The sequence below is a fragment of the Camelus dromedarius genome, chromosome 34 (genome assembly GCF_036321535.1).
Source record: "Camelus dromedarius isolate mCamDro1 chromosome 34, mCamDro1.pat, whole genome shotgun sequence".
Classification (NCBI taxonomy): Eukaryota; Metazoa; Chordata; class Mammalia; order Artiodactyla; family Camelidae; genus Camelus; species Camelus dromedarius.
This window is the reverse complement of record NC_087469.1, coordinates 14648035-14670258: the sequence shown is the minus strand read 5'-3', so window position 1 is coordinate 14670258 and position 22224 is coordinate 14648035. Positions and strand designations below refer to the sequence as shown.

General features: G+C 40.4%; 1 protein-coding gene across 4 annotated transcripts in view; it reads left to right on the top strand.

Moving 5' to 3' along the window:
- Nucleotides 1-894: 894 nt before the first annotated feature.
- Nucleotides 895-22224, top strand: part of CDON (cell adhesion associated, oncogene regulated) — an 87354-nt gene continuing 66024 nt past the window's right edge. For 3 of the 4 annotated variants that reach the window (XR_010378953.1, XR_010378954.1, XM_031443418.2), the window contains exon 1: nt 895-1088. The gene's annotated coding sequence lies outside the window, so the exon portion shown is untranslated. Of the gene's footprint in view, nt 1089-4119; nt 4450-22224 lie in introns of those variants that run through there. The other variant, XM_064482202.1, reaches the window with a different exon arrangement.

Below are 22224 nucleotides of genomic sequence, written 5' to 3'. Positions count from 1 at the left end.
GTTCAGTGAGATCAGGTCACTTGGGGCACGTCCAAAGGACGAGTTGGGAAGACTCTGGGACCAAAGGCCATCCTGGCTGCACCAGGCGACACTGAGCCTCTCCTAGTCTCTGAGAAATGTTACCTGCCTGAGTGTAAATGAATGCAGGGCGGGCAGGGTGGGGAATCAGATAAAATGACCTAAGAATCTAAACATTGAAAGTGGTGAAAAGGCGAAGGAACCAAAAGCGACGGGAAGCTGGAACCATAAGGCAGACACTAGGTAAGAGCCAAGAGAAGGGATGGACTGGCCGGCTCCGCAGACGACTTAGGCGGAGAGGAGGGGGGCGGGACCGGGGCGGGGAAACAGGGGAACGTGCGGACCAGTAGTGGGCCGGCCCGAAATGCCGCCTCTCCCGGGGCAGGAAGGGTGAGGGGAAAGTGAGTGCAGGCACTACGGGAACCTCCGGGAACTGCCAAGTCAGCTCCCCCTCACCTATCCTAAGCCAAAGCGGAGACTTCCTCTCCTTGCCTTGGCGGGCTCTCTTGCAGAGCCTACAGGAGGGGGACTAGGAGAGGGTTCTGCACGGAGCTCCCCCCACCCCCGCGCACGTTGGTACGGCCCATCCCCCCGCCGCTGATCTGGCAGGCTGCGCGCGCACCCTCCGGCGCGGCGCGGGCCGTCGCGGAGCTGCGGCTTCCGCGGCGCGGTCCCCTCCTCCCGCTCCTCGCGTGCTCCGCCCTGGCCCAGCGCCCGCCGGGTTACGCGCCCGCGCGCCTCGGCGGGGAGGAGCGCGGCTGCGGGGGCGCGCGCCGGTGACTCCGCCCCCCCCACCCCCCGCCTCCCCTCCCCTGAGTTCCCGGCGCCCGGCTAGCGCGGCTCCGTGTGAGGAGACGGGGACCCTGCGCCGCCCGCCCCCGCGCCCCCGCCCCGGCGTGCGAGGCGCCGCGCCCTCCTGCTGCCCTGGCCGGTGCATGGAGGGGCCCGTTCGGATCGCAGCCGCTGCCGCCGCCGTAGCCGCCGCCAGCGCGCAGGGGATGACCTGGGGGTGGCTTTCGGAGCCGGCTGCCGCGCAGGAGGTCTGGGGGTTTGGCCAGCCCCGCTGAGAGGTGCGGGGGTGGGGTCCCACCGCAGGGTCGGAGGGAGGGGTGGCCAGGGGACACCGCGCTTGGGGGCCACGAGGCTTGCGAGCGCGAAGTCCGGGGGCGGGCAGGCCGGCGTGCCCCGGAGGGCATGGGGGTCCAGGCTACGAGCGGGCTCTGGGAAGGGCAGCTGACGGATGCGCAGCGGGGATCCCGAGGTCCCGCGTCCTTGGGGACTCTGAGGCACCTCGTGGGAGGAGGCAGGGTGAGGTGTCAGTGACACGATTAAATCTCTTTGACGATGATCCGCCAGAGCAGGTGAGATGCAGCATAGCGGGGAGCAAGGGGCGCCAGCACGTTTTCCCAAGGGAGCGAGGTCCCTCGCCTCTCTCAGCCTCCATCCCCGCGGAGCGCCCGCGAGAGACAGTGATTTATGTGTAGGGAGAATCAAGAGAAATTTTCTGCACAATGTATCTTTCTCTGCCTTCACAGACTCAGTTTCTTCCCAGCCCCAGGGAGCGTATTTTCCCTTCCCCTCTGTAAAGCTCTCTGTGGACTGCATTATCATTTGCTAAATACATTACAGCTCGCTATTTATTTCACTCTGCAGCTTCCAGACCTTTGTTGCATTCTCTCCACATCTAGGAATTTCAGTAATAAATCACCGAGGGGGTTAGAGAGGCTCTCTCGCCCTTCCCTTCATTGTTCTCCCTAACCCCACCAAATCAGGTGGAAGGCTCTCCAAAAGGAGCTTTCTCTAGAATGCCTGCCTTTCCCAGTCCGGACTCCAGAGGGTGGCAGGTGCGTTAAGGGGCAGGCTGTTTTTTAGCTGAGATCTAGAATTTAGGGAACCTCATTAACAGAACCTCTGTGTCTTAAATCAGACACCTTGAGAAACAGAAGATTGGATTAAAAGGTAACGAGATTTATTCTCAGACCAATGGCCAGGAAAGATGAAAGAGGCCAGTTCTGATTCTGTGCCTCACTGATGCCACAGCCCTCAGACTCCCCAGCTGACACTTGGCATACCTAGTGGACAGTGCCTGCTAGGATAGGGTGGGGAGGGGCCTGGAGAATGAAATGAGTTTATTCTCAGTACAAGTTTAAACGTTCTGTTACATTTTATAGCTCATTTTGGGGTGTAGTCTCTTTTAGTTGAAAATGTGGGGTAGTTCAACTTTTAATAGAAGATAAAAGAAAACTCCAGAAAATTTCTGGAAAATTTGATTTAGTGCTTAACTAGAAAGCATTCTTAGGAACCCAGAGAGGCACCAAGTACTGTAGTTTCTGTTATGCACATGTTGAAATAAACTGCCTCATACTTTAAGTTATATGAGAAGGATGGAGAAAACCTGTTTCATTTTGTAAAGACGTGCCCTGGGTGTGTGTTTGGCAGTGCGTAGAGCAGAAACATTTATATTTCTATTAAAAAAACACACACACAAGTGTATATTGTTTAACTTGCATGCAAAAACTCGGATATAGTATTTGGAAAATCTGTCTTTGTTTGAATAGTTTAGTCAACCAGGAACATCAGTTACTAGAGGTACTGTGCTATTGTTTGTGTAGTAACTCACTTGGGATGCTTTGATTGATTGCCGTGGTTCTCATCAACCTCCTCTTCTGTGGAAAGTACTTAAACAGCTCTGACTCTCAGGCGGGGAAGTAGAAAGAACCCTTAGGACTTGGAGCAGACCCATCCAGCTTGTGTAGGTTGGCTTCTAAATCAATCTTACTCCTCGCCCTCTTTGCAGGTGGTTTGACTTTGCATGAAAGGAATTAAGTTCACTTTAAGATAGGACCCCGCCTCCCCCGCCTCCCCCTCTCCCATCCCCATCTGCAAGGTATATATAAAGATGAAGTGTTGCTGTTGGAATAGGAACTCCTGTCATAGGGCTGTGCTCTAAAGAGATCAGGTAAAATTTGTTGGCTAGTTCTTGTGCTTTCTTCTTATTTTTCCACTTTTTGCCCTTAGGCGTTCATGACTTTCTAGATGATTTTGTTTATGGCTTTGTCAAAATATAAGTTGAAGTAAAATTTTTCTTCTCTAGAAATGTTTCTTATGCAGGCATTTAGACCAAAATCGGTGTTGTTTCTTAGTAAGATCCTGGAGAAATGATTTCAGTAGCCAAACATTATCTTAGTGAAATCAGGCTGGAGATAGGAAAATTGAAAATAATTAAGTGAAAAATTTGTTATTTTTAACACATCGTTACGTTAGCCATTGCCTTGTTATAAGCATTTGTACTGTGAAGGAGTGTAAATAAGGCAAAACATCAGAAGAGAAGCTGAGTTTTCTGCCAGGTGGTCTTTAGGTATATGATCTTGCTACTTAATAGAAATTAATTAGATTAGAAAGGGAATTTGCAGTCTGGTTGCTGTATAGATTGCTTTGAAGGACTTGGCTTGACAGTGGTTTTTGATTGGTGCTTTTTTCAAGAAATTTTGTTAACTTGAATTAGAGAAGGTTTTATTGTTTTTATTTAAATTTTTATATTGTATGCAAACATGTCACTGATTTATAAACATTCTGCTTATGAATTTTTGTTGCGTATATGGTACTAATTCACTTTCAAGACAGTGGGGGGGAGGGCTTTACTTAATTCTTTGCAATTGAGTTAAGAGATGGTATATGGAACATACTTAATGTCACTTTAAAAAATAGGATTACAATTAAATGAAAACTGGTTTGTTGGTTTTTTTTCTTTTTTTAATCCTTCAAGTTTTCCCTCATTGTTTGTGCTCTTTTCCCCATTGTCAGGCTTAAAACATACAGTATCATTGTCATCTGTCCCCTGAATAATGGTCCTGAGGTGATATTATTAATGTGGCTTTTTAAAATCAAACTAATTATACTTGCCTAAAAGAGCCACATGTGTGTGATTCTAGCTGCCTGGTGCCTTTTGAGAGCCCTGGAGACAAGCTAGTGAATAGAGCTGAAAATTCATTCTGTATTTGATTAAATGGAACAGACTTGCTGCTCCTTACCCCAGCAGGGGCGATGAGATCTCTTGATCCCCGAAGCGGCTCCAAGACCCTGGGAATTCCATTAGCGAGCACCTGAGGAATTTCTGCCCTGCAGTGCCTTTTTTGTATGTGTGTATGTGTGTGTGTGCAGAGGGAGCTGAGCGGAGTGGAGATGGGCGGGTGGCGGGCGGGGGGCGGAGAGAGGCTACATTAGAAGACTCCATATGTTAGCAGATCTAAAATCAAGGCATGACTTAACAGCTTATCTTGTAAGAGAAAAGCCCAACCTGCTAGTCAGGACTTAATTACAAGCACGGCTGGGGTGATGTGTCTTTCCCCCGAAGTGAACACCACTGCAAGTACCAAAAGTCACTTTTCTGCTTTCCCTCCGAAGCACAAGCTAATACACGTTGCAGACTGGGTAAGTTTTCTCTGAATGATCTTTTGATAAATATGTAAAATTGTGTTACAGTTTGGTCTTGCCTGCAAGAGCTGCTTGATTGTTATAATAACTTTTTCAAGCCGAGAGCAAAATCAGACTTTTCTGTGAAGCAGATTATTTTGCAGAGATGAAATACTTGTTGGAGTAGGCATATTTGAATTTGCTCTTTTGCTTTTATATGATTTTTTAATTGTGTTTTTGTGACATTATTGTTACAGAATTTAAGTTCATTTAGGGTATATCTCTCTTTCCTGCTGTCTTTTTAAAGGATTTTTTTTTTCCTGTCGCTGCTATTTTTTAAGGCATCGCTTTGCAGACTTGCCAGCAGCCACAAGTAAATGAAAATATATCTACCAAAAATATTCTATAAAATCTTCGGAGCAGAATTTTTGAGAAACATCAGTGTGTCCTCCTTCCCCCGCCCCTCCTCCCCTGCCCCCAAATAATTTTTGGATACAAACATTTTTCAGACTATTAGCCCAGCTTGTTTCTTGTGTACTCTTTCAAGGAGGAGCAGTTCTGAATCTTGGATAGTGTAGTTAATCAATTTGCATCTTCCGGGAATAGTTAAAAATGATTGTGAATTCCAGTGCTTGTCGTTTTTAACTAGTGCAGAGTGCAGTAGCCTATCTGATGGTTAATTTGATATATTTTGTTCCCAATTAAGAGCATGTTGTGTGTCACAGTTCTTTCCATCCTATTTCCATGTAGCTGTCTACCAAATTCTCCTCGCAATACTTAGTGTTTAGAAAATAAAGAAGCCTGTTAGAGAATATGTTTAATTTTTCCCCCACCTTCATCCTGGGCTTACCTCCTACTAGTATGGCCAAATGGAAAGGACTCCGAAATGAATGGGTGTAAACACTAAGGTTAGCATTGAGCCCGTCTTGGTTCACAGTTGTTCAGGCAGTTTGCTGTGTGATGTATTTTGATGGCCAGAGATAATAAAAAACTACCCCAAAGCACACTTTGTTCTGCTGCATATCAGTTGGAATGTGAGTTAGGACTTCAGTTCTTGTGAACCAGGGATGAGCCTTTTAATCATAGAATTAAGGGATTCTGAAGTTCCTCATATCTTACTTGAGAGGGGATAAATACACAGGTTATGCTACTGTAGTTAGATATATTCTGCTTACATTTTGTTGCCATATTTTTATGTTGCTTAATATAAATAGAATTAAGAAGCTGACATACAGCTGCTTTTCAGCTATTCTTGTCATAGACTAGCTGATCGCTTTTTATTTTTGTGAGCTGGGGCAGTGATCTTGACCTAAGCCTTGGTTTCCTCATCCGTGAAATGGGGATAATAACAATAGTATCAGTTACCACTGTTGTGGGGATTACATGAGATAATGAAAGTAAAGCGCTTGGCATCTAGTCAAACCTCTATGAATGTTAGCTGCTGCTATTTTAAGTAACTCGTCCTGTACATGTTAGTCAGATAACTTTGATCCAGAAGTGATTTCTTTTGAAGATGAAGTAATGAGGAATTCTCAGAAGTTAGTAGTAGTGTGGGTGCGTGTAGCGGCTGTAGTTTTCAGTGTGTTACAGTTTCCTTCATTCTGCAATCGAAACTTAAAAGACACTGGGAAACAATGTATTGCATTTTTTCTTCCAATTGAGGTATAATATAAAAATGTACGCAAGTGTCCAGTTAATGCGTACTCCGCGAATAGCCAGATGAACTTTTATATATGCACGTATGTGTGATAACCCAGACCAAGATGCAGAACATTTCTGTCATTGGAAGGCTCCCTGGTGCCCCTTCCCAGACCGCACCACCCCCAGTAGAGAACGATTCTGACAACTCTTACCATACGTGAATTTTGCTTCTTCCTGAATGTTATAAAAATGGACTTGCACACTAAGTTCTCTTTTGTGTCTGGTTTCTTGCACTGGTCACTTGCACATGTCTGAGATCCATCTCTGTTACTGTGCACGGGCGTAATTCATGCTTTTTAAATTGTTTTAGCATCTTTTACATGTTTTGAAATTCATAAGGGTTCATTTTATTGGCCCATTAGGTGTGTAGTCATTGGGAAAACCAGAAAATAACAACACTTCTTCTGAAATTGTTAGCAAATCAGATCCCAGTCACTGTCTTAGAGAAAAAGCCATGACCTTATTTTTATACACAAAGTTGGGCTGCAGGTAATATAATCACCTGCAGTCACAATTCCATAAAGCAAATCTTTTGATAACCACGTTCATTTTGTGTGTGTTTAGAAAGGAAGGGAGGGAGCCTCAAAACAGAGAAGAACATCTAAGGTAGTTTATATCCTCCGTGCTTAGGATTTAATGCCATAAGCAATACTTAGAATTGAACAGAAGTAACCACTAGCCCAGCATTAGTGCCATATTCTAGAAGAAAACGAAACAGTACAATGCTGTCTTGGAAAAAGAAAAATCCATCAATAATGGAAGAAAATGGAGCAAGGATGTTATACTACAGGAAAATTTTGAAGACCTCACACTTAAATCAGGAAGAATTTTGGCAACTAACCTTCTTAACAGTTGCTGTCAGGCTATGCCTATATGTTTGAAATTTCTGTTTGTATTGTTGAGATTCCCTAATATACAGAATAAAACTTATTTCACCAAACAGTGAAACAAGAATACAAGATGATGTCGATGAACCAGAAGTGCTGTTTGGCTTTTTAAAATTTTATTTTGAAGGGGGTTGTGGTTGAGATTAATAGCTTATATTTCTTCTTCTTCTTCGTCTCCTCCCTTCTCCCTTCTCTGACTTTTTGGGTCTAGTTTTGTTTTTTTTTTTCTTTACTAATTTTTTTTAGGGGGAGGTAATTAGGTTTTATTTGTTTGTTTATTTTTAATGGAGATATTGGGGATTGATCCTTGTGCATACCAAGCATGCACTCTGCCACCGAGCTATATACCCTTCCCCCAATAGCTTGCATTTCTGTTCTTGGAAATGTTGATGAGGGATTTTCTGGATGTTCTGGTTGGACATAGCCCACTTCTCTCTCCGCAGGCATTGTCTTTTTCAGCATTTTTAATTTTATTAAATTTCATTATTCATAGCTCCTGGACATTAGGTCATTCTTCACATAAGCCGAGTGTAGGGATGGGATCCTCTGGACTCCAGAGGGGCAGGTTGCCCCCTTTTCTCTTAAATCAGAGCACCAGTGGCCAAGATTTCAATGAGGGTAGAGAGTGTTGAAGTAGTGATATACCATTCATCTTTTGTCCCGTAGGGGCACTCAAAAGATGCAGATTTTATTTCAAAAGAAGGAAGAACTGTTGACAAATAAAGCTGCCTTGTGAAAAACGCTCTCTCGAAGGGGCATGAGCTCCTTATGCCTTGATATGTTCTAGTGGCCTTTGCAGAAGACAGTGTGGAAAGAGTCTCTGCCTTGGGTGAGACGCAGGATCACGCGACCTCTGAGGGCCTTTGCTGTAGGACTGCACGAAGCAGGGTCTGGTGGGGGAGCTGTGCTCCTTGAGCACCACCTACAGTGCCACCCGCCACACCTCAGGTTTCACTTGCTGCAGTTTCATTTACCCGGGTCAACCGCAATCCAAAAATACTGAATGGAAAATCCCAGAAAGAAACAATTTGTACGTTTTAAGTTGTGCATCGTTCTGAGTAGTGTGATGAAATCGCGGGCCATCCCCCCCAAGATCCTCAAACCCTCAATGTGGTTCTGTTCCTGATATCCAGCTGTCCATGTCATCACGGCTCCACGATCCAGGATCACCCTGAGCGGATGGTCCTCCCTCTGACGCATCGTCAGGTCAGCACTAGCCTATCGCTACATCGCAATGCCTGCATCCGTCCCCTCACTTCATCTCATCATCGTCATTGTGAGAAGGATGATTACAGTACAAGAAGATATTTTGAGACAGAGGGAGACCACATTCATACAACTTTTATTACAGCATATTAAAATTGTTTTATTGTTGGTTATTATTAATCTCTTTCTGTGCCTAATTTATAAATTAAACTTCCTTGAATACACCTTGTCCTTTGTCTCTTGCAGGCAGTGAACACGTCTCTCGTGTTCACGCTGATGCTGTCGTCACTGTGTACACGTCTGTCTCATCGTTTTCTTACTCCCGAAGGACGATGTGATTTTCCCCTACATGCAGTCATCCCTCTCACCCCTCTCCTTGCACTGCCTTACAAATACGACACCCAGATGTCCCGAATGTATCCGAGTCCTAAAGCAGCGCCTCTCGAACTTTAATGTGCGTTTGAGTTTCTTGGCAGGGAGGGATATTAAAATGCAGATTCTGAGTTGGTAAAGTCTGGGGCGAATCCCAAGACTATCCCTTTCTAACAAGATTCCAAATGATGTTGATGACGCTGGGTGGACCACACTGAATAGCAACTTGGTGAGCTGTCACTTCTAGACCCATGGATGATTTCAACACACAATTCTTCTCTAAATCCAGTGAGATCAGTAACTCTGCATGTCGAGTTCAGATAGACCACATCTTCAAGTGATGAAGATTAAAGTAAGCTTTAGATAAAGAAAACATAATAAATATTGAAGATACTGGGACATCCACTGTCATTATTACTGGAATGCTTGCCAAACATTTTACGTATTTAAAATGTATATTTTAGTTATGTGCAACATTACTTTGTGTCCAGAGAGCTGATGTCATGTTTTGTCTGTTTTTCAAATACTCAGTATTACAGGAGTTTTCCTGTAAAAAGTTCATTCTGCACTCTGTCTCTTGCCAGGGAAATTTCTGACAGTTACTGGCTTTTTAGGTATCAGAGTAAAAGTAATTAGCATTTTCTATTTTACTATAATTTGATGACTGTTCAGTGAGTGTGCACACTACCTGGAGGTGAAATTGGCAAGGAGGATGAATGTCTAACGGACAAAATGCTTTTCTCAGGCCATGAAATTACTGTAGTGACATCAGAATTTGGCAGCCTCTTGTATCCCAATGAAAAAAAAAAACAGCATCATAAGCTAGGGATAAGATTTTTCTTGCCCATTTATTTTGGCTTGTTTTCATGGTTTTGGCCCCAGGGCGTGTGTACAACAAAATAACACAGTGAATAAGAGGCAATAAGAATTAGGGCGTGAACATGGTTTCAGCTGGAACGGACATACTGTTTTATCACTCACCGCTATTTCAGTAGTTTAAACTTCCTCTCAGGTTGGTGACTAGGAGAGTGGGTACGAGGAATGCTCATCTTTGGAGTGAAGTTAAACTTCATTATCTGGCTTGATGTTCCATAGCTTGCAATATATTCAGAAAGTTTGACAATTAGCTATTAAAACGGTCTTGTGAGAGTGAATGAATGCCTGATTGTGGTTATGAGTGTGATTGTAGTTTTTATAAGAAAGGTGCTATTTATTCCTCTTTATAAACACCAGGAAAGTGACGTCATTTGATTGAATCTAGTGTTTCCTCCTGGGCAGTTTACCCTGTTCACTCTTGTGAAATTAGTGACAACTCATACACCAGAGTTCCCTGCATCTGAGCAGTAATTCCAATAGATCTTGGGGCTGCTAAACCCCAAGAAGATATTTTTTATAGTTCTTAATAGATTATTAAAACTCCTGAATAGACCGACACTAGTTTTACCATTATGTTGTGCCCGTAATTTATGTTGTGGGCTCATCTTTCTTACTGTGATCACTTTTTAAAACAACGTCATTTTATTGTTCCTTCCATTAAACATTAAATGTTCTTCCAAAATGAAATGAACAGGTTTTGTTCTCCAGTAAGGAGGATTATAGTACTGATGGGTTAAAGACATTTTAGACCTAATTTTAAATATATACTTCTTCTTAAGAATGTATTTTCAAGTCGTATTATGATCTGATTAGAACGGTTCTAATCTCTGAGTTGGTTCTTTTGGTTTCTATTTGTTGAATACTAGGCACACTTATGGCTGAGTCTTTTTTGAGATTAAAACAAAAACAAACATCAGACTTCTACCCTGAGTTCCTAAATCTAAGCTCTAGTCATTAAGTTATTTATGTTTTGACTGTAGAACTGTGTAAGCTCTTTCATATAATTTTCATCATACATTTTAGAGCTGATGTTTTTTTTTTTAATCCCATGGCTAACTAAAGCCAATTTTGAGTCATTCTAAGATGAGTTGTTAACTGCGGTCTCCTATTAGGTTAGCAAACAAAATTGTCATTATTGGTTATTTCTTTTGTGTTTAAGGATGCGTTTTAAAAGAGCTATTGTCACAGTGGTTAGGTCTTAAAATAATTTCACATTTGTCTCTGTGACAGCAGCCGCGGTGGGGTTTTTAATCATAGAATACAGCTTGTGCAGAGATTTGATATTCGGGTTTTTTTTGCAGCATCAAATAAATTTTAGCTCAGGGATTTGACTAGATACACATGTTACTAATGTTAACAAGAGTCTTGTAGCTCCCTACCATAGTGGGTTTCTAAATGTGAGCTTTGTAAGTCCAGGCTGTATCCCGTCCCACAGGAAAATAACAAATTATCTTAAAGAAAAATTGTCCACGTGTTACTTTTGGGATTTCTCTTCCAGATAGGTAGATTGTTAGGGGAAAGATAAGGAAATGGTCAGCCCTGTGGAACAAAGATTTTAACACTTGATCAGATCCATGCTTCCTCTCCACTCCTTATTGTACAAATCTCTTGTCATTATAGATGTCAGCTGGTCATGGACCAGGCACTGCAGATTAAACTCCCGAGGCCTTCAATGACCAAGAATGAGAAACTGAGTTTTGTGTTTTTCATTCGTGCTATTAAGAATTTTTTTCCCCCTTCATGTTGAAATGCGAGTTTTCTGGAAAAAAAAAATCTTCTCACTTGACATATTGTAGAAAGACAGAGTCCCCATTTGCTTGTAAAAGTCGAATTCACTGAGAAATGCTAGCATCTTTTGTGCCTGATTCACCTAGAAGGTCCGCGGGTTTACTTGGGCAATGTAACAGTAACATGGTGACGAAGGAATGAAATGTTGCTTTGGCAAAGCAGGGCCCTTGTCTGAGAGCCCTGCAGACTTTCAGAATGGTGCCTCCAGAGGGCTGGGAAGGAAAGCCCTGTCCGGCCTGGCGTTGCGGGCGCTGACAGGCACGCCAGGGACCAGGATCCTCCCCGTGCTCACTGAGTCCTGGCTGAGGACTTGCCCCTTCAACAGTTACAACCCCTGTCTTGTGGTTCTTTTTCTTCCATATACAGAATAATTTTCTCCTAGCTTCTTTCTGAGGGCGATCATTTCTTAAATAATTTTAGAGTCCTTTGTACTTTGCAGAATGTTTTACAAATTTTTTTTCTGTTCACAATAATGTATGAGATAGTAAAGTTTTCATGAGAACAGAAATCATGAAGACAATAAATGATTAAACATTAGTATCAGATACGAGAGTTTTAATGTTCAAAGTTGGATGAGCTTTAAAATATCTAATGGTAGAAGAGGAGGTCATTTGTAGTCTTTGTTTTTAAGCTTAATTTAGGTTATATTTGCACATTTGTCTGCTTAGGAATAGAATAAAATAGTCAAATTCTAAGATTTTGTTTGCTTGGTTTTTTTGTTTGTTTGTTTGTTTGTTTTTGTCTTTGACATTTGTAAGCCACGGAATCTGCATTCTAGATTCTATTGACCTAATGGAAGATATTGAGAGATTGACGTGAATTTGCCTAAGACAAAATTGACTCCCAGGTGTCTTGTATTTTTAAACTCTTTCCTCTTTAAAGAGATCATTTCATCCCCCCCTCCCCCAGCCACAGGAATGGTTGCTTTCTAATACATTTCTTTAGAGCAGGTACTTGGATGCTTAGAAAATCTCTAATAGTATATTCCACCTGAAAATGAAGTTTGAAAGCCCTTTCCAATTATACGCACAGTAAGGAAAATAGCAAAGGGGGCTTTTTAGAAATAAATCTCATTTTACATTTGTGTCTTTGCTCGTGGAATGAATATAAAATCAATCGACTGTTCTTTCTTTTCACATTCATTCCATGATGCTCCTGTGTCCAGAGCATGACAGATGATGTCGAAACTTAATTTTTCATTTCTTGGATATGTTAGAAAAGGAGTACAAGTTTTGCAGGTTTAAGGGATTCTGCTAGTATTGCATTTGTCAATCGTAAGCTATTTCCTTTCCGTTTTATGTCATTGTATAGTACTGGCTAAAAGAAATGTTAATGCTGCAGCATTTGAGCATAGCTCGCTTGTGTTCTTTCAGTGCAGATCACAAACAGTTGTTAACTGTTTAATGAGATACGTAATAATAGTTTTGATGACCAGATTGAGAAGAAAGAAAGAAAAACAGATATTCTTAAAGGCAAACCTTGCTCCCCTCCTGGGCTGCAGTGAAGGCTGGGTTGTAGCAGCGCAGTCCAGCTCCCAGTAAGAGGTGTGAGGCTGTTTATTTTCACTCTGGAGATGTATATACTACAGAAGGAAAACTCTGGCCTTGCTTAACCTAAGCAAGTCATTACTTATCTACGATCTGGCAAGCAATTTGATTAAGGTTGACAGGACTCGTATAATATCAGAACCAGGCCCTCTTAATGATTGATGAGGCTTGTCTGTAGGTTTTTTTTTTTTCTTTTTTGAACGGAGAAAAACAGAACAAGAATGAATACTTGTTGAGATCTCTAATTGCCAAGTCTAAGCCAAGTCTGTACTGTAGTTTTATTTGTAGTGGTTAATATGTATTAATTTGTGTGTTATTTTTTAGGTTATAGTTAAGTGGCTTTAAAATCCTATTTTTTGGGTCAGCAGATTAATTTGGCTTCTACATGATTAAATTCTTGAAATTTTAGAGATCTTACTTCTTATCTTGACATCTTTCTTAACATGGTTTTCTTTGATGTTATGTATTCTTTAGTGGAATTTTTAACTTGTAAGGAATTTTCCTCTTTATTTTCTAATGAGGTTGAGTTATTTGCAAGTTTTGGCTTTCACCTAAGGCAGTTTCAACCCCTTGCTCTCTCACTATGCAGCAATGATTTGGACACTTGTAATGGCATATCTGGGCCTTCGAGTGTTGCAGTTGACCTTTGCTGTATCATTTGTGCCTTGTCTCCTTACCAGCAGATAGATTGTGTGTGTGACTGGAAAGTGCCAGTTGTTCTTGGCAGCACGTTAAATCATTAGTCTCCACATGGTGCTGCGTCCAACCAGAGAAGATCATTTCTTGTTTTTCATCCTTCATATGCTGTTTAGTAGAAAACGGGTAGAGGAAGAACCCTCTCCCCCTTATTTGAAGTAAATTGAGCGTGTGGAATTTCCAGATCAGTGAAGTCATTGACTTGAGAATGAATTAGCTTTCTGTAAATGGAATTTTCTTAACCTGGGAGTTTTCAGGCAGCGGGTCAGACAGGTTTAGACTCGGGTAAACTCTGGAGTCAGGGTGCCCCGGGTCAGAGCCAGACTCCATTGCCTTCTAGTGACACGGCCTCTGTGTGCTTTAGTGTCCTTGTCTGTATAATGGGAACGGTGGCTCATCAGGCTCTGGACCTCCTCACTGACTCCTCACAGTGACTGGCGCTTGGTAGGTGCTCCTGGAATGTGAGCAGTTGCTCTTGCCACTCTGGTATGTTATCTATGGGAGGAGGGCTTACAGTTGACAAAACAGTACTGTGATGTCACTGCATTGCAGACTGTCAAATCAAAATCAAATGAGTAGGGATTCAACTTTACGAGGCTGTAAGTGTGGGAATAAGCTAGAGTTGATTGTATGTGCTTGAGTTGGTTAGGACATGGCTCCTAGCAGAGAGAGTGGTTAGGTTAGGTGATATATATATACACACACACACACATATATATACATCATTATTTTTAAATAAATATATATTTTTTTAAATAATGAGCTTGACTCTTATGTCTGTTCTTCCAAATTTCCTGCTTTGCCCGTGGGCTTCCATATGGTCAGAGCAGATAAATACTTAGCCAGGATTGGTAGCATTAAAGACCACCAATAAAGTGCCATTCCTGAGCTGTTTCAAAAAAAGAAAGAAAGAAATAGAATAGATATAGGATCATCAGAGGCAAATATTTGACTTGGAGAAAGGCCAGTTATGTGTGCTGTCAGCCCCGCTCCAGCCATGCCCCAATTTTGTTTCTTGGTGGCCAGGATAAGCCCTCAAGTGACTACTGAAGACTGAGGTTCAGCAGTGGAGGGACATCCAGGGAACTGGCCCAGGAGCTGTGGAATCAACTTGGTACATTGGGGCTCTAGGCACCTCTTTCCAGTCTCCTTGTCCTGTAGCTCCTTTTCTGTCATCAGCAGTGACGGTAATAATGCTTCAGAGGAGATGTTTGTCTATTTATTGTTGTTGTTTTGAATATTTTTGGGTAGTGTTGGGAATTCCATCTGTTTCTTCTACCCCACAGGTTGGCCTAACGACTATTTTCATCACCGGTATCTGGGTTTTCAAGGAAAGCACAGTAATTTTTGTAGCAATAGTGAGCATGTTGGCAGCAGGGAACATTGTGCCACAACTCTAAAAATGCACAGATTTTTCAGATATTCCTGCTGGGTGTATAAAGCTTGGTTGAATTGCATTTATAGAGTTTTCTGAAGGAAGTGGTCTTGGTGGCTATGGAGTTGGGTAGCAGTTACAAGATTCTTTTAACCTTTTTGATTTTGGGGAATGTGAATCTAGTATTTGAAACTGTCATTCTTGTCCTGTCATTCCAACCCCATTCTCAGTTGAGATTTGCAAAGATGTGTGTGATCAATGAAATAGACCTGTGTTTGGTTAGTTAACGTAATGTCTTAACTGACATAAACATGTCCTACATTTTGCTAGAAAGTGGTGACCACTTGAATAATGTGTGACTTTTTCAAAGGGAAGAATTCCTATAAACCCCCATGTTGATTATATAATTTTATTATTAATCTCATTTAATTATATATAAAATAAACTAAATGCAAACTTATAAAGCTAAAATGAATACATATATTATGGCAAAACCACAAACCAATATAATTCAAACATTTTAAGTCTTTAAAAAAATTTTTTTTTCATGTTGTCAGCATTGAGTTTAATAGTAGGAAGATACTTTTATTTATTTTATATTTCACTGGACTATTTGATTTGATTCTTCAGATTTTAAGCATGCTTAACATTATTTCTTTTTAATGAAGAGCTTGTTTTTAATTACTGGTCCAGTATTTTATGGGCCAGTCACTTTAAAAGTGCACCGGGATATGTAATACTGAAAAAATGAAAAAACCCATTCAGTGAAGTGTATGTATGCATAGTATTTACTGATTGTTGATGAACTATCTATAGTGAGTGAGAGGTTTGTAAACACGTGTGTCCCTAGCAGACACTTCTCTTACACCATCTGTTATGTCATATGCTTTTCAAGTTTGGCACACGTCTGCTGCCATGAGCTAGAAGGTGATTCACAACTTCTGCTTTTCTATCTGTTTCTATATAAATGAATATATTTCCACACAAAGCAATTTTCTGCCTAGTGGAAGCAAGAGTCAAGGGTGGTGTAGAGTAAGGGAAGTCTTTGGTGAGATTTTTTATGCTATATTTCGAGCCCTGCTTCCCCAAATCATTTCCAAGTGACCCAGGATGACCACTGGGGATACATCATTGCTCTCTTGCGCACAGGCAGAAAGGTCTACTGACTAAAACAGTTGAATCTTTCCCTGGCAGCTCTGATTTAAGTCCTTGTACAATATATTAAAAATCCTAATTTTATGATTAGTTATCCTAACAACCAACTTATTTATTTATGCAAATAAATGAGCAAGTTGATATTGCCTGATATGGACAGGGAGTGACTAATCTACCTGACCTGTATGTATAAATCAAATTAGCATTGTGGCAGATTGCTTAAAAAACATACTTGCTTTTCCTTAGGTATTTATGTACCAAATTCAGGACTTTAAGAAAAAGAAGTATTGACAAGATATGAGACAGATTGACTTGATGGTTCTAGGGAAGTTTATAAAACTCTTTGTGGTTTGACCCAGTTAATTTGGCCAGTGCTCTTCAAGTATGCTTGAAATGCTTCCTAGAGAGGTATCTTCCTGTTTGGTAGTAGCATTGTGTGGTAGAATTTTGGTTACACGATTTTGACTGTACAAAAGTTTATATCGTACTGCAGGAAACGTGACTATGTATGATTAAAAAAACCCTGATATTTTATTTTATTTTTAAAATTTAAAAAAATTTCAATGTAAAAACCTTTTTGTTTTAATTGAAGTATTGTTGACTTATAATATTAGTTTCAAGTATTAAACGTAGTGATTCCATATTTGTATAGATTATACTCCTTATAAATTTAACATAAAAGTTGGCTGGTTTTTTGCATCTTTTTTTTTTTTTTTTTTTTGTACCTAGTAGTTTGTACTTCTGAATCCCCTTCGCCTATCTTGCCCCTCCCCTGCCTCCCTCCCCACTGGTAGCCACTAGCTTGTTCTCCATATCTGTAAGTCTGTTTTGTTTTGTTACATTTGTTTGCTTGTTTTATATTCCACATATAAGTGAAGACATACAGTATTTGTCTTTGTCTAATTTATTTCACTGAACATAATATCCTCCAGGTCCATCCATATTGTTGCAGATGGCAAAATTTCATTGTTTTCATGGCTGAATTATATTCCATTGTGTATATGTACCACATCTTCTTTATCCATTCCTCTGTTGATGGACACTTAATTGGCTTCTATGTCTAAAAAGCCTGATATTGTAGCCTGTCATGCCAATCTCTGCATAAGTGTATGACGAGTCCACTGTATTTGTTTTAGCGACAAACCCTTATGACAATCCTAAAAGTACCATTTCCATTTACCCACTGTCGGTCCTATGCCTTTAGAATGTGTAAGATCATGATGGATGTTTCACAACTACTGAGTCATTTCTGTTTGTGAGCAAAAGTAGCAGTGTTTCTGGTGTTGGCTGTAGTATCTTTTCTCCCCTTAGATTTAAAAGACCTTTTGATAACATCCATTATTTGAACTCTTTTCATTTTTATGTTTTTTTTGTGCACTACATCATGTACTTTGATAGTCATTTGGTCTCAGTACCTATCAAATTATATTACATAATTATTAGCTCTTGATTTTTAAAAATTGCATAATAGAAAGTAAGTAAACATGGGGTAAACATGGATAAACTCAGTGAACAGATCGTAAAACTTCAGTGCTGATTCTCTTCCACAACTGTCTGAGAGTATCAGACCATTCCAGTCATTTCTCTTTTGATTTGCTAGAAGGTCTTTAAGCATATTAAATTAGTAGTGTGTTGAGGTCACATATAATTCCTAGGAAACATTGCTGGGTTTCTCTCAATATACATTTAATAATTTATCAACATTTATTAAGCACTCATGTTGTGCAAGATGTTAGTGTCAGATATACAGTGGTGAGCAAAACAGACGTTCCCTTCCCTCGTGGAACCGACAGACTAGTGTTTAATCCAGATCTGGTTGAAATTTTCTACATTTATGGGATCTATAAATATCTAGACCATCAGCCTAGTTCTGTTTTGTTCTGTTATTTTTCAACAGTATGATGAGTCAGGTAAAACCAAATTCTGTATTTTCCCTGCATGACTTCTCCTTGGCTACAATTTTTACCCAGGGGAAATCAGATTAAAATGAAAATCAAGGCCATTACTGAAGAAGGAAAGAAGTTTTAAAACAAAATTTGAGAACAGAATGCAGTGAGAGTGAAGAGAGACTGGGAATCTTTTGAGCTGAATTACGGATACACAGGACAAAGTTTCTGCCTCTGAAACAACAGTTTCCCAGTAAGATCTGCAAGTCTGGCCTATTTGGGGAGGGGAATGTTACTAATGAAAAGTAGGGATGGCACAGACCAGTGGGGTCTTTTTAAGTGACAGAAACCTGTCAGTACTGAGAAGAGGGAAAACACTGCTTTCGGGAGATCTACTGGTGGACATTCAGGATGAGAAGTTGCAGCATATCTGTGTTTATTTCTCCATTAGGGGACACGTGACTTAGCCTATTTTATAACCAAATGCTGGTGTTGAGCTGTTGTAACATAATTTAAGACAGTGAAAACTTAAGTCTTTAGATTAATCATTTCTCAAGATTGATCTTCAAACCAGCATGGTTCATAATGGAGGTTTTATATTTGCCTGGAGTGAAAAGAGAAAAAACCAGCCAAAAGCCATGTAGTGATTCCTTCCTACAGCTGGATGTATTCTGTAAGTTCTTCTTTTGCCTACATCTTGTTCTGCTCCAGTAATGACAGTAGATGGCATTTTTCTTTTCTTTTAAACTTGGTGAATTGTTGGCAGTCTTAACAGGGGACATAGCGGTGTTTTGTTTTCTTTTTAGATGTTACTGGTTACTGGAATCCAAAAGTCTGGGAACCAATGCTCTAGATTAAATTTCGTGAACTATCCGTGTACAGTTACCCAGATTGGATGTGGTGTCTTTGCTGTTTCTCCCGCTAGATGTTTCTCCATCTGTGAGATTGGTGCCCACGTGCTTATGACACCATGTGTCTCCAGCAGGATTCTCTCTCTGACGGCGGACTTAAACTGGATTCTTATCCTTCTCCAACAGAAATGGAAATGTCTCACTTCGTTTTAAGTGTACCTTCGTTGTTCCATAGATTGAGATCAGGAGGCGAACGCCTAAAAAGTTTCTCTATAAAAGCTGCTTTTTAGATGTTTTATTAGTACTGCTGTTGGTTATTTTAATTAGTAGTATGTTTTATTTGTACCCTGAGGCTGCTTAAGCAAAGAATGTAATTCAAATAAACAAAATAATATCTGACGCTTTGGAACACCCACACCTGCCATCTGGGCCTTTTCCTCTCAAGTACTTACTCAGGTTGTCAGGGAAGCTGGGAAGAGAAAAAGGAGATGATTATGTGGCGCTGTGAGATGTTTTAAATGTAAGTTCTTGGAAAGCTGATAACTAAGTAGTCTGCAAATTGGCAGGGCTGTTTGCTCCATAACCAATGGTTCTTTTCTAAGATAAACACCGTGTTTTCATGAGAAGGCCTGTCTTTTCCATTGTGTACATGTTTCTCACAGTGTTTCCAGAATTCTGTGAAAACCTCACAGATCATTTGACTGGAAAATGGAGGAGGACGCTTTTCACAAAGCAAGAAAGTTCGCCAGGGAATTTTCTGCAGTTTCTTTACCTGAATGCAAAGTAAAGGGACTTCCTGTCCAGGTTCTTACAGTGAAATCATAAACTTGTGTCTTACTTCTTTTTCTTTTCAACCTGCTTTTTTTTTTTTTTTTAATACGAGTGAACACAGTCTCTTTTTTGCTTGCAAACTGAAGTGCTGAACTATATGCTTTTGATTTAATTTTTAGAGCTGAAATTTTGTTGATTTTGGATACCTTTGCTGTTTTCTCTCCCCCTCTCCTCTCTCATTACACAGTCATTTTTGGAGGCTGCCAAAGATGAGGCAAAACCAGTGGAAGAGGTGCATACAAGCTTTTAAGTGCTTTTTCATTTTAAACACAGCGCTTGTAAAATGCTTGTCATAGAATTCTAAAGCTGGGGGAAGAAATCGTGGGTTTTTTTTTTCCACTTGCAGACAGAACCTAAGCCACACTAAATTAATACATGTTCTGCCTGGATAACATTCCGAAGGAAAAAGAAATCCATTACTTTAGATCACCAATTATTAACTTAAAAAAATATTTAAAATGTACTTATTAAATGTTTTTAAAATATATTGTTTAAAAAATTAGGACCCCTGTCAGTTTTCGAAACTTTTTTAGACCTCAGAAAAGTTTTAAATGCTCCTGTTTGTGTGTAAGCCGGGCGTTAAAGATGTCAGAGGTTTAGGGAATGAGATCAAGGGCTCTGCTGTTTTATTTTACTTCATCTTCCCTCTGCCCGTCTTTTTTCCCCAGCTATCTTGAACATAGGTACTTGACACATTTTTGTTGTATAAGTGAACGAGAAACTGCTTTTGTGCCTTTGGGTTACAGCTTCCACCTCCATTCATAATGTGTGTTAGAAAATGGGTTGAGTGAAGAGATTTTAGAAAATTAAGCTCAGGATCCAGCCCACAGCATTCTTAGACTTTTAAGACTGAAATTAATCATCTGTCATTATGTAAACAGTAAACTCATAATTCTCTTCTAATTTTGGTAAATCTCACCGAAAAACAAAGCCAAACCCCAAATCCACACGTTGTGCATTGAAGCTAGTGATGAGTCCTTACAAGTCCAGCTACAAGGTCTGTGGATGTATCAACGTGTAACGTGTATTCTATACATTGTCAGGTATGACAAGTGCTGTGCACTGAGGAAACGTGAGTACAGTGTGATATGAAAGACTTAAGAAATACACCAGAACTCACATATCTAAATGAGAATTGTGTCTTTGAAGAAGTCTGTCACCTCAGGAAGCTGTATATTTAATCTCACATTGCTGTTACTGTACCAAGAAGTTTGGAGTTCTTTTGAAATTATCTTTTTTAGTCATGGCACTTCTAAAAAATTTTTTTGGTGTTCTTGAGTTCTTTTGGGAAATAACCATTCATGAATTAATTGGGTGATGATGATGGAGTTAAGATTACATGGAGGTCAAAATCAGGTGTGATCATAACCTAATGAGATGACTTTTATGCCTTGTTTCTACAAGGACACTGAAAATAATTAACAAAGGATTTTCAGAAAAGTTTTGCCCAGAGAAGCATCATTGGAGTAAGTTTATCTGTCTTCCAGGTTGGGTCTGTCTGCTGCTGCGGTTTTCCTGGGGTGTCTGTGTGTCTTGTATATGTGTGTGTGACTCCTGCATCGGTGTTTCCTTGAATTCTTTCTTTTGACCATCCTGTTTACTGTTGCCCAACGTAATGTCACAAAGCAGCAGCTGCTGGTTTGTCCATACGCAGCCCAGCAGAGTTGTCCCAACAAGCTTTGCTTCCTTTCTGGTGGACAGACAGGACCCAATGCTACAACTGTCTCGGGCTCTCCCAGTTGGACTAAAATGTCATGCTATATTGTGCTGCATTTAGAAAGATATCTCGATCCTTTTTTTTTTTTTTTAAATTGAAATACAGTCAGTTACAATGTATCCATTTCTGGTGTGCAGCACAATGTCCCAGTCATGCATATACATACATATATTCATTTTCATATTCTTTTTTGTTAAAGATTATTACAGATGTATTACTATAGCAATGTAGTTCCCTGTGCTATACAGAAGAAGCTTTTTTGAAATCTATTTTTATATATAGTAGCTAACATTGCAAATTTCAAACTCCCAAATGTACCCCTTCCCTCCCCCTTCCCCTGTAACCATGAGATTGATTTGTTTTTCTGTTTTCTATTTCTTCAGGACATTGTATCTTGATTGTTTCTTTGATTTTTCATTGCCTATCAAAGTGTCTGGGAATGCAGGTTTTCTTCCAACAGGCCAACGTCTGTTTTTTATTTATCTTTAGATTTATCCTTCCGTTTGTGGTGATTGTGTACTAAGTGCGTGGGAATCTGTGATTGACTCGTATGCCAACTTATGAGGGTGCTTGAAGTGTCTCATTATCAGTGCCCAGTGTGCTGACATGGAGCCATAACAGCTTCGATGAAGCTGGATCTGACCTAATTCACATCACCAACTTGAACAAAGCAGGGCCTCCTGAGCAATCTAGACTCCTTCAGTTACTGTTATGAGGCCAAGTTTAAAGATGGACGAAGGTCCTTGGAAATTTCATATCACTATGTTCCAGGTCTCCAGGAAATTCATAATTCAGCAGGTAATATAATATAAAAATCATTGTGAGAGAGATCCAGTGCTCAACCAGCATTGATTCAAGTTTATTTGCAGCAAAGATGTTTTTTCTTCGATTTCTGAATCTTTCTT